The 16024-nt window shown below is 39.7% G+C and overlaps 1 protein-coding gene across 1 annotated transcript in view; it reads right to left on the reverse strand.

Annotated features, from left to right (window-relative positions):
* TTC29 (tetratricopeptide repeat domain 29) overlaps positions 1 to 16024 on the reverse strand; it is a 724023-nt gene that overhangs the window by 401902 nt on the left and 306097 nt on the right. The window contains exon 6 of the mRNA XM_032464537.1: positions 5941 to 6088. The gene's annotated coding sequence lies outside the window, so the exon portion shown is untranslated. The remainder of the gene's footprint in view (positions 1 to 5940; positions 6089 to 16024) is intronic.

Consider the following 16024-nt stretch of genomic DNA (forward strand, 5'->3'; position numbering starts at 1 on the left):
TCATGGACAGATGGGAGGGGCTGCCAGGCTGTGCCTCAGTTCCTGCCTCTGCAGTTGGAACCCTGGATCATCTAGTGCACTGACTCTCCCATCGCCAACCCTGTCAAATACACAGTGGGGTGTGGCCATGTCAATAATGCAGAGACCTCAAACCAACCACAAAGCAAATGGAGCAGAATGGAATGGAGCCTCAGAATCTTGACCTTTTATAAATACTCCGGTTGATTCCTAATCACAGGAAAGAATGAGAACCACTACTTTGGTGCCAATTCTAACGGCAGGCAGGAATTACAACTGAGGGGACAAAGTCTGAGATTCTGGGACTCAGCATCAAGTCCCCCTTCTCGGTTTTCTCACTGCAACTTAGTGCCCCACGTCTGATCAGTGGGTGTTGCCTATACATTACAGGCAACTATAATGGCGATACAGTTTCCATCTTGTGTCTTAGTTCAAATAATTGGGATTTTGGTCTTATACCTCCATGATTCCCTGCCTACAACCTGCCTAAAACTAGCCCACCTCAGAAGATCAGTTCTGTGGCCCCATGATTGGAAATCTGTTCCTGAATTGTTCTGTGGCTTAAGTCTGACTCTCTGATGACTGCCCTCCTGAAATAGAGAATCACTGCCCCTGTGTTTTCCTTTGCTATCTGCCACTCACCTGTCAGAATCATCAGCGCCTGGTGTTTTTGCTGCTTCCCCCAAATCGAGACAACTACTTGTTGCCTATCACCAGAGGCTCCAGATATCATAATCTGGCCCAACTTTTCTTTTCACCTGGCTTTGTGCCCCCAGAACACCATAACTCTAATGCATAGGTTGAGTTTTTCTCCTTCATTACGCTATTACAGTTACCTGGGTCATGTCTAGCCATGCCTCAAAATAACATAAGACATTTTCTAAGGGAACTTTCAGCTAAAATGTTCTACAGTGCTTTGACTTAAGGACCCCCAAAACACATGAAGATGGGTAGCAGGAAACACATTTATGCATGAGTGGATTTCTCAAGTTTTCCCGTATTCCTCCAGGATGGGAGTGAGACAAGGCTACTGGAAATGTAAAGATGAACAAAGAGACAGATGAGTCATACAGGCTGGGACCTCAGAGAGTCATGCTAGGTTGTTAAAAAGTAGAGTAACCAACTCTCTCAGTTTCCCAAGACTGAGGGGTTTCTGGGATGGGACTTTCAGGGCTCAAACTGGAAAAGGTCCAGACATACTAAATGAATTGGCCACCCTAGAATTTGAAATTGTTTGGAGCTATGCTGAATCAAAGATTCGAGATGTGAAAGAATTGTACCAAGAAGGAAAGGAAATTAGATTTTCTTTCGTGTATTTTGAGAAAAATATGTAAATATCAGAATTCATGTATAAAGCACCTCCTCTGTGTCAGGTGTTGCCCATATATAATCTTTCTCAGTCCTCACAACTGAAGCAGTTATTGCAGGTTTCATTTTCCAGATGAGGAAACAGAAGCACAGAAAAGTAGGTAACTAGGTAAGACCACAAGACTAGCAAGTTGTAAAGCCAAGATACAAACCCAGGCAACTTGGCTTTATCCATTTAATCGCCTCAATTCTCTACTGTATTGCATATAGACTGCAAGAATGTTAAAGTTACAGGAAACCATAGCAACTATTTTAGTTAGCCTAAACTCCTCATTTTATTAATGGTAAACCATAGGCCCAGATATTATGAAAGACTTGGGAAGACAGTGTGTAAATCAGAAAGAACATAGGGTTAGAGACAAACAACCTGGGTTTAATCCCTACCTCTGCCACCTGTTAACTGTGTCACTTGTGCAGATTACTCAATCTCTCTATAGCTCAATTCCCTCGTCTGTGAAATGGGGATAATAATCTCTAGTTATCAGGGAGATTTCAGGATTAAATAAGACAATGGATGTAAAGTATTTAGACGAGTTCCTTGCCTACAGTAAGGGATCTATAGATGGGATTACTGTTAGATTTATTGTTAGTAGTAAGACTACAACTGCCTAGTAGTTACTACTAATATCTACTATTACTACTACCACTACCAAGTAGTTACTACTACTGCTGCTGCTACTAGTATGACTCCTGCTTCTGTCACATCATCATCATCATCATCATCATCATCATCATCATCATCATCATCATCATCATCATGCCAGACCACACAGCCATCAATTACAGAAGCAGGCTTAAGATCCGGTTGCCTACCTTATCATGATGACATAGGCTCTTCCTTATTATAGAAGCAACATTAAAACCCTACCTGAGAAAGTATTTAATAAAGATTCGTGGCATCCAAAAGATTGCTTGCAATGTGGCCACAAAGTTGCAGATAAGAAGGTACAAATATTTAAATGGCATAGAGCACAAAGAAGCAAACCCAATGCCATGGAATCTTGGGCACTAATGATGTTTCTTTAGAATATTTTCCAAGGAAAATAGAGATCAAGTATATATATATATTGGGTTTTAGTTTATTTTTTTTATTTCTTTTGGCTTCTGTATGTGTATTCTAAATGCATCGAAGATAGTCAACCCCTCTGGATTTTGTAGCAGAGATTGGAGAGTATGATAACACAGCATCCACAAGCTAACTCAACACAGGTCTAAGTTTATGGAGCTGTATTTCTATCAAAGTCAACAAAACAACAGACCTAAAGGGATTTCAGTTCTGTGAGGGGATTTTGGCTTTGAAAGAAGCCATCTTTCTCTCTTCTCCACTTGACATAATGAAATGTTATTAACACATGTTCAGATGTATAAACATTTCTAAATAGGGATATGTGGTAGAACAGTTTGTAACTCTCTGTGTCAGACACAAGCCGTTCCACATAATCATTTTTTCTTATGCAAGTAACATATTACTAGCGTGAAAAATTTACAAAATGAATTAATTAAAATAAAATTAAAATCATAATCCCACAATCTGAGATGATTTTTGGCCATACCTTCTTGTTTATATTTTCTTTTTCTAAGCAAATCAAAATTCATACAGAAGTAAATATACACAATTTTAATGTATCATACTGTAGTCCTTCTTCCCATAGCAACATACACTTCCATATATAATACATAGAATAATTATTTTGCAAACCATGGTTTTAAATAGTTGCCTGACAGTCCATATGTTAATGCACCATAAGTTACTAGTCAATCCACTGTTCTTGAAGAGTTGAGTTGTTTACAATTTTCTTACTGTTACAATGTTTTTATAAACATCCTTGGTTTACATACCTTGGCACATTTGTCTAAGTATTTCCTTTGACATAAAAAATTCCTAGAAATGGAACTTCTGAATCAGATACTGCACATTTTAAGGGTTCTTAATATATACTTTGTATTTAGAATATTCTGCGGGTATTTGTAATATGTATACATAAATATTGCCATATTTATCTATAGAACCAGTGCACTAATTTGCACTTCCAGCAGGGGGATCAGCGAGTTTGCCCCACTGCCCTTTATAGCTGAGTGAGCCATGGCTTGCCTGGGTGGTCATGGCTTCCCACAGAAGAAGTCTATGAAAACACTCTCATCAGTGCTACTTCTGTGACATGAGGAAAAGACAGGAGACACACCTAGCTGCGGGGAGGACTTCTTGCTCCACCTCTGGCTAACAGCTGCTGGCAACGCCCATGTCTAATGTGACGTCCCAGACTATCAAAGGAAAACACCATCCAAAAAGAACAAGGCAACTGAGAGACACTACTAGAGAGAAACGTTCTGGTTTTTAAATGCGTATCTATTTTGCCTTAACAAATAGGACAGGAAAAAAAAAAAAAAAAAGACTGGCCATGTTTGGCCACTAAGAATAATTTTTCCTCTGAAAATACTGGGGGGAAAAAAGAGAGAGAGGAAAGAGAATCATTACAGATTTCCAAAATCTGCTACAAATTTCTTGGCCAGTTAAACTGGAATATTAGAAGGCCCAAAGGACAAAAAACAAACAAATAAATAAAACCCAACTATCTCTTGTGCTTGAGTAATAATTTCAATTGTTTCCCACGAGAAGATTTAAAAACATTATAACCTGGGCATCTCCATGGATGTAAGCAGGGGCAGTGCAACAGAATGAGGCAGAATACCTCTTCCTCACGTGGCTGGCTTTGCGTTGAAGGGAGCTACTGCGTGCATGTAATGGGGCAGCTCTACCCTCTCCTGGAGCCCACAAAGTCAGCACTGAGGGGGACAGCGGGCGTGTGTACACCATGGTTAAGGCTGCAGCTGGAAGGAGGCCACAGGACAATGCATGAGGCCATGAGGGAGGGGTTTCTTAATTGCCTGGCGCTTACTACAGCCTTTCCCAATAGCAACTCATTTACTCCTATGACAAATTATACCCATCTTCCAACGGGGAAACTGAGGCATGCAGAGATGAACGATTTTGCCCAAGATAATACAGCTAATCAGTGGAAGAGCTAAGCTTCAGAACCAGGAAACCCAGCTCTAAACCTCCACACTCTTAGCCACATGGGTACACCATCTTTCAGGGTACAGTGATAGAGACAGGGTAGGACCAAAGTCCTGAAGACTAAGGTTCATGTCCCAGGGCCACCGTCTATTAGCTACTTCTATAAGTGACCAAAGGGCATTTAATTTTTCTAACTCAGGTTCCTAGTAGAATAGATGTCCTAAAGTTCAGACACTAGCTCTGTCTTTATCTTCCTGTTCCAACCCCCATCCCATGCCCACCTGGATACAGAGCTCAGCACAGCAACCAGTTCCCCATCCCCAAGAGGCTTCTACTGAATGAAATCTGCATTTGAACTCACTACCCAAATGATTTTCATTCACACTAAAGTGTGATCATTATTCCCCTAAAGAAGCCTTTGTTATAAAAACATTGGAACCATCTCTGTACGCTGATGAAGGTGGTCAAAAGGTACAAATTTATAAGATAAGTAAGTACTAGGGATATAATGTTCAACATAATTAACATACTTAACACTGCTGTATGTTATGTATGAAAGTTCTTAAAAGAGTAAATCCTAAGAATTTTCATCACAAGGAAAATTGATTTTTTTTCTTTTCTTTAATTTTTGTACCTATATGAGACAATGGATGTTCACTAAACCTAAATGGTCATCATTTCATGTTGTCTGTAAGTCAAGTCATGCTGTACACATTAAACTTATGCAGTGCTAAATCTCAATTAGATCTCAATAAAACTGCAAGAGAAAATAAATTAAAATATCAGAATAATAAATCTTGCTTTTCTGAACATTTTGAAGGGGACACAGAGGAGGGAGAGGAAATACATCGCACAGTGCAGCAGAAACGATTTTAAAATTCCCCCATAAATATCCCCTTTGATCCTGTAGCTCCACCCTGTCAAGTGGGGAAAGGCACCTTCAATGCCACTTCCTTCTTTCAGTTCCCAGAATTGATAACTGAATTTTCTGATAACTGAAAATTTCTGAATTTTCACCTGGCCATCTTTAAGATAAGATCTTTAAGATCTCACCTCTCCTTTATAAGTTGTAAATAATTTAACAAGTATGGTCCTCCAATCAGATAATGGATGTGAAAATACCTCAAAAAAGGAAGTGTTACATTAATAGAAGTTATCATTAATATTCCCCTAAAAGATGGTACAAGCTGAATGACTTAAAACATTAACTTATCTAAATTTATGATTGACATACACGCAATGAGTGATTAGAGGAGGCATTTCTTCACGTTGGTGACTGATACCAGGTTAACACTCTCCCACAAACCATGCCTTGGCGTGATGCGTCAGAAACAACATAGAGCTGGCGAGACAAATTTCCAAATCTGACTTCAAGCAACTCTCTCTTAAAAATGCCAACAGCCTTTTTCCTCCTGTTTGTTAGTTAATCCTTCTGGTCCTTCTCTTACCATCTTACTTTCTTACTTTCTAAACATCTCAAATGTGTATTCTATACCATTGTCTCCACGTTATCCCTCAACACCTCGTTCCTTTTTTACCTTGAAATCCAGACTCTCACTCTCCAGTTCTACGATGAAATGGCTGCTTGTAATTCCACCAAGACCTCCCTGTTGGGAAATACAGTGGCCGCGTCACCTTCCTCATTCTTCTGACCCTCCAGACTGCATGCGACATTTTCAAGGCAACCTAGGGAAGAGTTTCAGCGAAGAGGATTCCTACTCAAAGTCAGATAATATGAATCAATTTGTCCAATTGTATTTTTTCAATTTTAAAAGGTGTATATTTTAACCCCCTACTTTGCTCACTCAAATTCTTCCATACTATATAGTTCAGATATGAATGAAACTTGATAGAGGTCTTCCCAAATTTGACAGCAATCTTAACAATTGACATGACATTACCAGGAACAAGTTATAAAGCTGAACATATTTTTTTGGCATTGTTCATAATAAAAAATAAATTTCAATCATCCAGAGAAAAGACTGAATTGCATTTTCTCTATGAAAAATATTACAAAATTACTCTCTTAGGCAGAGGTGATTAAAAAAATTGTAGTCAAAAAATATAGGGGGAAACAGTAATGTGGAAGTGTGCAGGGCAGCATATTAATAAAAACATTATGCTATTTTTTCTGGATTTATGGTAATATCATATTTCCCAGATTTTGTTCACTTACAGCTTCTCATGATTTTTTATTTGTCATAAATATTTACTTTTTAAAGATGCTTGTGTTTTTAATTCTGTAAATAGATTCTAAGGAAGATGTCCTCAAATTGTGGAAGCTTCAGGCCCGTCCAAACTTGCATCCTATTAATTATACACTAGCTCTTCTGTCTTAGGAATACAGACTATTAACTCAAGTACTTTGCTGGATAATAAAAATGAGGTATTATTATTCAGATCTCGTTAAATGACAGTAACTCCCCTCATTTCTCCCATCTTCCTGGCCCCCTACCATTTCCCTGTCTCTGAGTGTACTCACAACAGTGCTACATGCTGAGGATATAAGATAAATATATAGTATCTTTGCCTCAGGTAGATTTGAGCCTATTGAGGAAGAAAACGTGAACACTAACGTAATAGGAAAGAACAAATCTGACTCTGTATTACATCTGTTCCTTGAGCTCTAACCCTGTGCTCTATTTCCTGTGCTGAGTCATGCTGGTTCTGCACCTTTTACAAAAGAATGTTGCCTAGAGCCTGAAATATACAGGAGAGCCCATTCTCCAGGCTCCGACCTTTAAGGGTATAACACTTTTCCATCCATATAGAGATAAAAAGTTGCAGAACAGAGAGTGACATTTATTGTGTTGGAGGTTTACAGGAATATCATGACCTGACCCATGTGGACAGCTGTGAGAACAAAGGATTTCCACACCAAGAAGTTTGCAACAACCAACCACATCCCCTCCCCTTTTTAGTATAAAAGGAGCCTGAATTCTGACTTGGGTAAGATGGTTCTCCAGTCATTAGTTCCCCCAACTTCTTGGTCTGTTGGCTTTCCAAATAAAGTCATTTTTCCTTGCCCCAACACCTCATCTCCCAATTTATTGGCCTGTGGTACAGCGAGCAGAAGAAGTTTGAGCTCGGTAACAGTAACAATTATGCAATAACTTGATAACTACTCTGAAGGAGTTAAGAGCAGAGTGCAGAAGGGAGAGAGACTGATTACATGTTGGAAATTCAGGAAAAGGATCATCATAAAAGGTAACAGTGTGACCAAATAGGACCCTATGGGGCCTTCTCGGGTGGACCACCCCCAATCCCATATCCTCGGCTGTACCTCCTCTCTGAAGTACTCAGATAATAGTATCTCATGTATATTTCCTTATTTTTACAGATGCAAAAACCACAACTACTTGATAATCGAGAGTCCGTGGCCCCCAGACTTTCTGGTGCCCAGGGTTTGATAGTGTTGACTGCCCTGTTACCTCAACATCACCCAGTCAGAGAATTGTGCACCAGCTGATCACATACTCTGTAACCCCCCTCCCTCACCTGGCCTTTAAATATGCTTTGCTGAAACCCTTCAGGGAGTTAGGAGTTTTCTTGGGCATGAGCCACCCCGTCCTCCTTGCTTGGCCCTGCAATAAACCTGTCTCTGCTCCAAACTCCAACGTTTCAGTTTGGCCTCACGGTATGTCAGGGACACAAACTTGTCTTCAGTAACAGCAGCTGAAATGAAACTGGAAGAATGGAGGAAGATGCCTGGAGAGGAGGGAGAGGGCCACCCCGGGAGGAAAGTCGCAGGTGAACTTCTGTAAGGAGAGCAGCTAAGTCATTCTCAAGAACACAGTCAGATACGCTGTGCTGGCACACAGACAGCAAAGGAACAAAAGAAAACAAGCCACTGAAAGGAGAATCACTAGCTTCTCAGAAGAATTAATAAAAGATAAGTTTATACGTGGCATCCCCTATGATACCAAATGTTTATAAAGCTTGAAAATTTGCCAGCTCAAGCTCAGAGAGGCTGGAGCACTGAATCCTTCAACACTTGTTAGCTGTGTCACCCAGGACAACTGTGTAATTCCCCAAGCCTCAGATTCCTCATCTGTGAAATGATCATATTAGCACTTAGATCCAAAACTTGTCATGAGGATTAGACCAATTGTGTGTACTGGAAAGTAATGCTGAGCAGACATTATCTCTTATTATCAATTGAGGCCAACATACCCAGGTTTTTTCTAACAATAAAGAGAGTGGCGAATTGCCCATCTCTTCGTTATACTGACGATTAACTTCGGGAAAGTCAGTACCTGTCAGCCACCAGAACAGTCAAGCTGGAAGCAGGAATACGTTCTTGCAAATAGCCAGAGCCAGGCAAAGAATTCCAGAAATGCTCTCACATTCTCTATGACATTCCTTTAAGCACCAAATAATTTAAACACACAGCCAAAGCACTCCACATCAGAAATATACACACAGGATACAAAGGCCAAAAAACAAATCACAGTTAAAAATAGTCCTCTGTAAGGAAGTAAGCACTTAATTCTCTGTGCTGTAAGACGTTGTTCAGAATATACCCCCATACAAGGGAAGATCTTGTCGCTTTCAGGCTGGTAGGAGTGTCTCCAGGCTGTGCTGTTCTGCACTCCTTGGAGAGACCCCTTTTTTAGACAATTGCACCTGAAGCAATAGCTTGATAGAATCCAGCCTTAATAGAATTAATTGCTTATTTAATGCTAAAATTGCACATTTTTTTAAGTAGGGATGTCAACCTACTAGATTTAATCAAAGAAAAATATAGAGCAGTGAACTGTGTTGTTTCAGTCCAGAAGGCCCTTGAATTTGTCACTTTAGAATTAAAAGGTAAATATTCAGTCCTAAAGATACTGGGTAAGGGCAGCTGATAGATCTGTCTTCTCACGATTAAGCCATCCTCTTGGTTTTTGTGACTGGCGATTCTGAAACTCCATCTACCAGTTGATTCTCCCAACAAACGTGGCTGTAATAACAACAATCTGTGAATATTGGTTGATTTGGTTGGGTTTGGTTTGGAATACTATGGTACAATACGTTCATAATCTAGAACCTGAAATACACAACAATTTCTTAAGCAGGTAACAATTGCCCCTGAACACAAAAACACAGGAAATTTTGCTCTCAAAAGTGTTATCAATCAGATCTGAACCACTGCTGGCCATCACATGAGAATATGTAAATGTGAGACCCTGAACTTACTCATTTCTCGGCTTTTCCCCAAGCCCCAATTTCACCAGGTATGTTGTGCCAGAAGATTCTAACAACCCTGCCCAATAATCTCTTACCAGAGAAGCAATGGGTCATGAAAGGAGAAGGGACAAATCATGTCTTGAAGGAGGACGTGCATGAAAGGAGGGTGGTGTCCTTTCACTGGAATGAGGCCCCTTTACAGGTCTCAGTGCATGAGACTGACAGTCGTGAGATGACGGGGAGAGCACTGAGCAGCTCTGCAGCCATATGTGCCTAGAGAGTTACAACTTCCGAAGGCCGTGGACATGGGCTGATGGACCCAATGGCTTCCCACCAAACTGAATGGTTTAACCTGGCCACCTGAGAGCAAGTGATCACAGAACATCTCTAGGGGAAAACACTACATGGGTGGTAAGTTTTATGGTCCATCAGAGGATCGTTATATGGTGACATTGGAGACAATCTTGAGGTAGCATGAGTTTTAGGGGAAAAAATTACATTTTAAGAGCATTGCCTTTAAGAAGGGACTCAGAGAAAATAGGGTAGATAATAGCGTTATTAGGCTCCATCCAGCCACATGCGTTTTGCTTATGTTTCCTCCCACCTCAATGTTAGGAAAGAAGTCCCAAAAATGTTTTATTGAGGGAGAAGCACAGGGCTTCTATTATTTCCACATGCACCCTTCTCAGGGCTACACATCATCAGCCATGCTTAAATGAAGTGCAATATTTCCTGAATTTGCAGCTAGCGGGGCTACTTGGGAACCTGCCTTCATACTCTCAGCCCATCCTGGGGTCTCTGCCAGATCTGAGATATACCAACAGCCTACAGAATTTCATGTTTATCTCACTGGAGAAAGTTAGGTCTGGTGGTGTTAATATTTAAAAGCAGTGTTTCCCAATGTTTCCCACATCACGGCACTTAGAGAAAGGGATAGTATCCCTACTCTGCAGTAAGCAGATAAGTCAGCGTCTGTCCAGAAGTAACTAGCAGGGCAAGGAGAGGAAAGTGGAAGTGAGGAGTTCAGAGACCCTACATTATGCCCCATCATCCTGGACTACATAGATCAATGGTCCAAGAACCCAGCACAGCATCTTCCAGGGAGATACTGCCTTAAAGAGTGTGGATGTTTCAAGTGGTCCCTGGGATGTATAAATAAGATTCTGAGGTCCTTGTGGTATCAGTAGCCTTTATGTAATGAAACTGGAGGCTATCATCATTATTATTTATCAGAAGGTAATACTTCTACATTGCTAATTATGCTTCCTCCACTGTTTAAATAATTTTGACTGCTATGAAAACATTTCATAAACAAAACATTCAGTTACAGCCTTAATTTCATCTTTTAATTCTCTAAGGGGTTGGCATGAATGTAGTGGAAAGCACAGGCTTTCAAGTAAAAAGTCCTCCTTGCAAATGTTGATTGTGCCCGCGTAGGGCCAAGGACAGACCTCACATCCTCTCTGAGCCTCGGTTTTCCCAAATTCAATGGGGACAACAATACCGACTTCAAAAGGTAACTATGATTTTAAAATAAGTTTGAAAAGTTGGTAGCACAGAGAAATAGATATGTATTAAATATTAGCTCACTTCCTCTCCATGGAAGGGAGTTGTTATTATAAGCAGTTAAATTCCCGTATCTGCTGTCTTACTTTACTCCTTTCTCCTGCATTCTGTTGTCCTCCATCCTCTGCCCTCTGCCACCTGCCTCTTTGCCTCCTTGCCTAGTTTTCTATTTCTACATTGTCTGCTGCCTCCCTCCTTATTGGGCTCTTACTTTCTTCTCTCTCAAAACTGGGGCAAGGAGGGAGGAAAGGGGGCATGGATGGGAACAAACAGGAAATAGGGTCATTTAATTCCATGCAGCTCCCAGCTCTTACACGGCATTGCCCAAATCATTTCAAGTAATAATAAAAAATAAAAGAAAATAAATCATCTTCATCAGACAATCACTGGGTTCAAGCCCTGTACTGTTTGACCTCTCAATTTCCATCAATACTTTTTATATCAGTAGTTCTCAACTTTTCATCACTTTATATGCCAGGAAAAGCCAAAACAGATGCATCAGTAGGAACTGTCCATGCAAATAGTGAGTCTTGTTAAAAGAAAAGGACCTACATATTAGGTACTCAAGTAATTTTTGTTTATTGCATTAATGTTTCAAATATTCACCAATACAAGTACTTGAGGATGCAAATTTGAGCTGTGCTATGAATTCACAAACTATATACAAAGCTATTGCTCTAGACCTAAGAAACCATTGAGTTAAACCTAAAATAAACTTGAAAGAAAGATAGTAGATATTTATAATCTCTTTCTTTTATAATTTTTTTCATTATCATCTGTGATACAGGGAAAGCAATGAATGTACTTAAAGTGGACAAATGTTCTCTGAGTTCTCCTAGTCTAATCACCAAAAAAAAAAAAAAAAAAAGGAATTAAAAAGAAACTGACTTTAACAGTGTGGTGGAGACAGCAAGAATCAGCACACCAATAAAATCTCCAGGACTGGATGATTCAGTAGCTCTCAACCTTTACACCAGCTGACATGCCAGGAAAAGGCAACACAGATGCAAGCTGTGTTGCAGGCTGGGACACATCTCCCACCGCTTTCTGAAGTGCTTGCTCTAGCAGTATAGATACTATGAACTTAGCTGAAAAGAGCAGGCATCATACCGTCTTGGTAAGCTTCTAAACAAAAATGTCAACATGGTTGGAAAGGCAGTAACACGAACCATCTGAAACTGCCACTGATATAAAGCAAGCATAGAAGTTGGAGAGCATATGAGTCATTTTCACAGTCATCTCAATAACAGCTTTGTCCACAGGCGCTGCTTGTAGCTTTTAAATTAATAATTACTGTTGTTATTCTTTGTGTTGCAATCACTCATAGGATTCTAGACATAGAGCCATGTGGGGAAAGGGATTCTGAAGAGGTAGGGTACCCAATGTTAAAGGATAAACTGAGGTGTATTTAAAAATTTAAGAGTTTATTTGATCAAATAGCAATTTGAATCAGGCAGCATCCAATCTATCAGATAAAAAGAAGCTCCAAGGGGCTCTACAAAATGGAAAATTTTATAGGCAGAAGGGAGAAGGGACAAGGACCTAACAGTAGGCAAAAAAGCAGCTTGGTTATTGCAAAGTTACTTTCCTTTAGGGGATGGCAGGGGTCTCTCAGGCAGATTACCTAACCAGTGTTGATCAGGATATTCCTGATTGGCTGATTTAAGATTCCATTTCTGGGAGAGCTGAAGCTGTAATTAAATTAAGTCTCAGTTTTGTGATGCGGAACTTAGCATAAGTGATTCCATTTTGGGCCAGTTCTTTTGTTTTAAACACCAACTCTATTGATAAACTTTCAGTAAATTTGCCTATGAGATGTATAAAGAAGTCGTAGTAATGGGACCCATAAGTCAAGAAGCATAATACTGCCAAAGCCTCAGATTTTATTCTCTTGCTAAGAAAAAAAAATGGAATCAGGTGGATTTATTGTCATTTTAGAAGCAAAAAGTAATCACAAAATGAGATTAATATCTGTATTTTAGTGTCTATATTAATCTGTCTCCAAAATCCCTGTAGTAGAAATTTCTGATTAATTTAAACTTTACAGTAATAAGATTTAAAGGACACTATGAACTCATCCACAAAACAGAAACAGACTCACAGATACAGTAAACAATCCTACAGTTACTGGGGAAAGGGGTTGGGAAGGGATAAACTTGGGAGTTTGAGATTTGCAAATGTTAGCCACTACATACAAAAATAAATTTAAAAAAAGAACAAGTTTCTTCTGTATAGCACAGGGAACTATATTCGATATCTTGTAATAACCTTTAATGAAAAAGAATATGAAAATGAGTATATGTATGTTTATGTATGACTGGGACATTGTGCTGTACATGAGAAATCGACACATTGTAACTGAATGTACAATAAAAAAATTTAATTAAAAAAATTTTAAAGAATGTAATATAATTCTGCAGAGTATTGTTCTACTAAGACGAATACTCTTGGATGGAGGCAGGATGGCTTAGTTGCACAATGACAGGGGAAACCATTCACATCGAATTAATGTGAAAGCTGCCCCCAGGAGAGGGGCAGCATGGAGGCCCTGCATGAAAAGAAAAGAGGCAAAAAGCGAGAGCAGAGAAAGGAAGGTGGTGGGGATCACTGAGGCTCTACCCTCCTAGGCAAATTTTCACTCATAAAATGTTTAATCATTGATAGGGGGATGTTTGTCAGGAAACATCTCAAATAACAATCTAATCTTACATCTAAAGTAACTAGAAAAAAAAACGCAAAATCCAAAAACATTAGAAAAGAACAATGAAACTCAGAGCTGGTTTTTTGGAAAGATAAACAAAATTGGTAGACCTTTAGCCAGACTAATCAAGAAAACGCTGTGCTGTTTTGTACAGTGCAGGAAACCATCATCGGCAAAATGGAAACTCAATCTACTAAATGGGAGGAAGTATTTGCAAAAGATACATTCAATAAGGGGCTAATACTCATACAGATGACCAACAGAAATGTGAAAAGATGCTCAACATTACTAATTATCAAGGAAATGCAAATCAAAACCATAATGAGTTATCTCCTCACTTCTGTCAGAATGACTTTCATCCAAAGGACAAATAAGAACAGGTGCTGGTGAGGCTAGAAACCCTCACGCTCTGCTGGTGGGAAAGTAAGTTGATGCCATTATGGACAACAGCATGGCGGTTCTTCAAAAAATTAAATGTAGAACTACCATATGATCTAGCAATTCCATACCTATATGGGTCTTGTTCTTTTATCCATTCAGCCACCCTGTCTTCTGACTGGAGTATTTAGTCCATTTATTCTAAAGTTATTACTGATACGTATGTACTTATTGCCATTTTGTTAACTGTTTTCTGGTTGCCTTTGTACTTCTCTGTTCCTTTCTTGCTCTCTTGCAATCTTCCCTTGTGATCTGATGACTATTTTTAGAGTTTTGTTTGGATTCTGCTTCTCTTCATCATTTGCAGATCTATTGTAAGTTTTTGGTTTTGGTTACCATGAGATTTATATATAACAACCTATGTAGATAGGTGTCTATTTTAAGTTGATGATCTCTCAAGTTTAAATGCATTCAAAACGCCTACCTTTTCATTCTACCCACAATGTTTTACGTTTCTGATATCATATTTTACGTCTTTTTATTTTGTTTATCCCTTAACTACTTACTGTAGATATAGGTGATTTTACTACTTTTGCTTAATCTTCCTATTAACTTTTTAGGTGGTCAGTCCACTACTTTTACTATATCTTTGCCCTTATCACTGAGAATTTCTCCTTTCATAATATTCTTATCTCTACTTGTGGCCTTTTCTTTTCCACATAGAAAAGTCCCTTCATTATTTCTTGTAAAGCTGGTGGTGCTGAATTCCTTTAGCTTTTGCTAATCTGTAAATTTCTTTCTCTCTCCTTCAGTCCTGAATGATAACCTTTCCAAGCTGAGTATTCTTGGTTGCAGTTTTTTTCTTTTCAGCACTCTGCATATAGCATGCCACTCCTTCCTGGCCTGCAAAGTTTCTGCTGAAGAATCAGCTGATGGTCTTATGGGAGTCCTCTTGTGCATAACGGGTTGCTCTTCTCTTGCTGTGCTTAAGATTCCCTCTTTATCTTTAGTCTGACATTTTGATTATGATGTGTTCTCGTGTGAACTTCTTTGAGTTCATCTTCTCTGGGACTCTGTGCTTTCTGGACCTGGAATGTCTGTTTCATTCCCCATGTTGGAGAATTTTTCAGCTGTTATTTTTTTCAAATAATTTCTCTGCCCTTTTCTCTCCCTTCTCCTTCAGGGGCTCCTATAATGGGAATGTTAGTACACTTGGTGTTGTTTCAGGGGCCTTTCGATCTACCCTCATTTTTAAAAATTCTTTTTCTTTCTTCCTGTTCATCTTGAATGATTTTGACTATTCTTTCTTCCCGATCACGGATTCATTCTTCGGTATCACTGATTACCTCCAGTCTATTTTTCTTTTCAGTTATTATATTATTCATTACATCTCTCAATCTTGGAGAAGTGGCCTTATGTAAAAGATGTCCAATGGGGTCCAGCAGTACACTCCCCTCCAGCCACCAGAGCTAGATGCTCCAGTGGTTTCCCCTGTGTAGGTGGCATGCACCTCTCTGTTGTGCTCGGGCCAAATACTGCAGGCACACTGGTGGGCTAGACAGCCCAGTTGCGTGTGAGGCCCTGCCTCGAGTGGTTGCCGTAGGCACGCTGGTGGGTGAGGCAGGACCCTGGTACTAATGGGCTAGAGGGGGGATTCCAAATTGGCAGCTGTCAGCACCAGTGTTGGCACAGTAGAACAAGATCACAAAAATGTCTGTTGCCAGCATTGCAGTCCCAGGAGGAGTCCCAACTGCCTCCTGCCTCTCTGGGAGGCTCTCCAAGATCAGCAACTAGGTCTGACTCAG

This window comes from Camelus ferus, chromosome 2, assembly GCF_009834535.1.
Source record: "Camelus ferus isolate YT-003-E chromosome 2, BCGSAC_Cfer_1.0, whole genome shotgun sequence".
Taxonomy (NCBI): Eukaryota; Metazoa; Chordata; class Mammalia; order Artiodactyla; family Camelidae; genus Camelus; species Camelus ferus.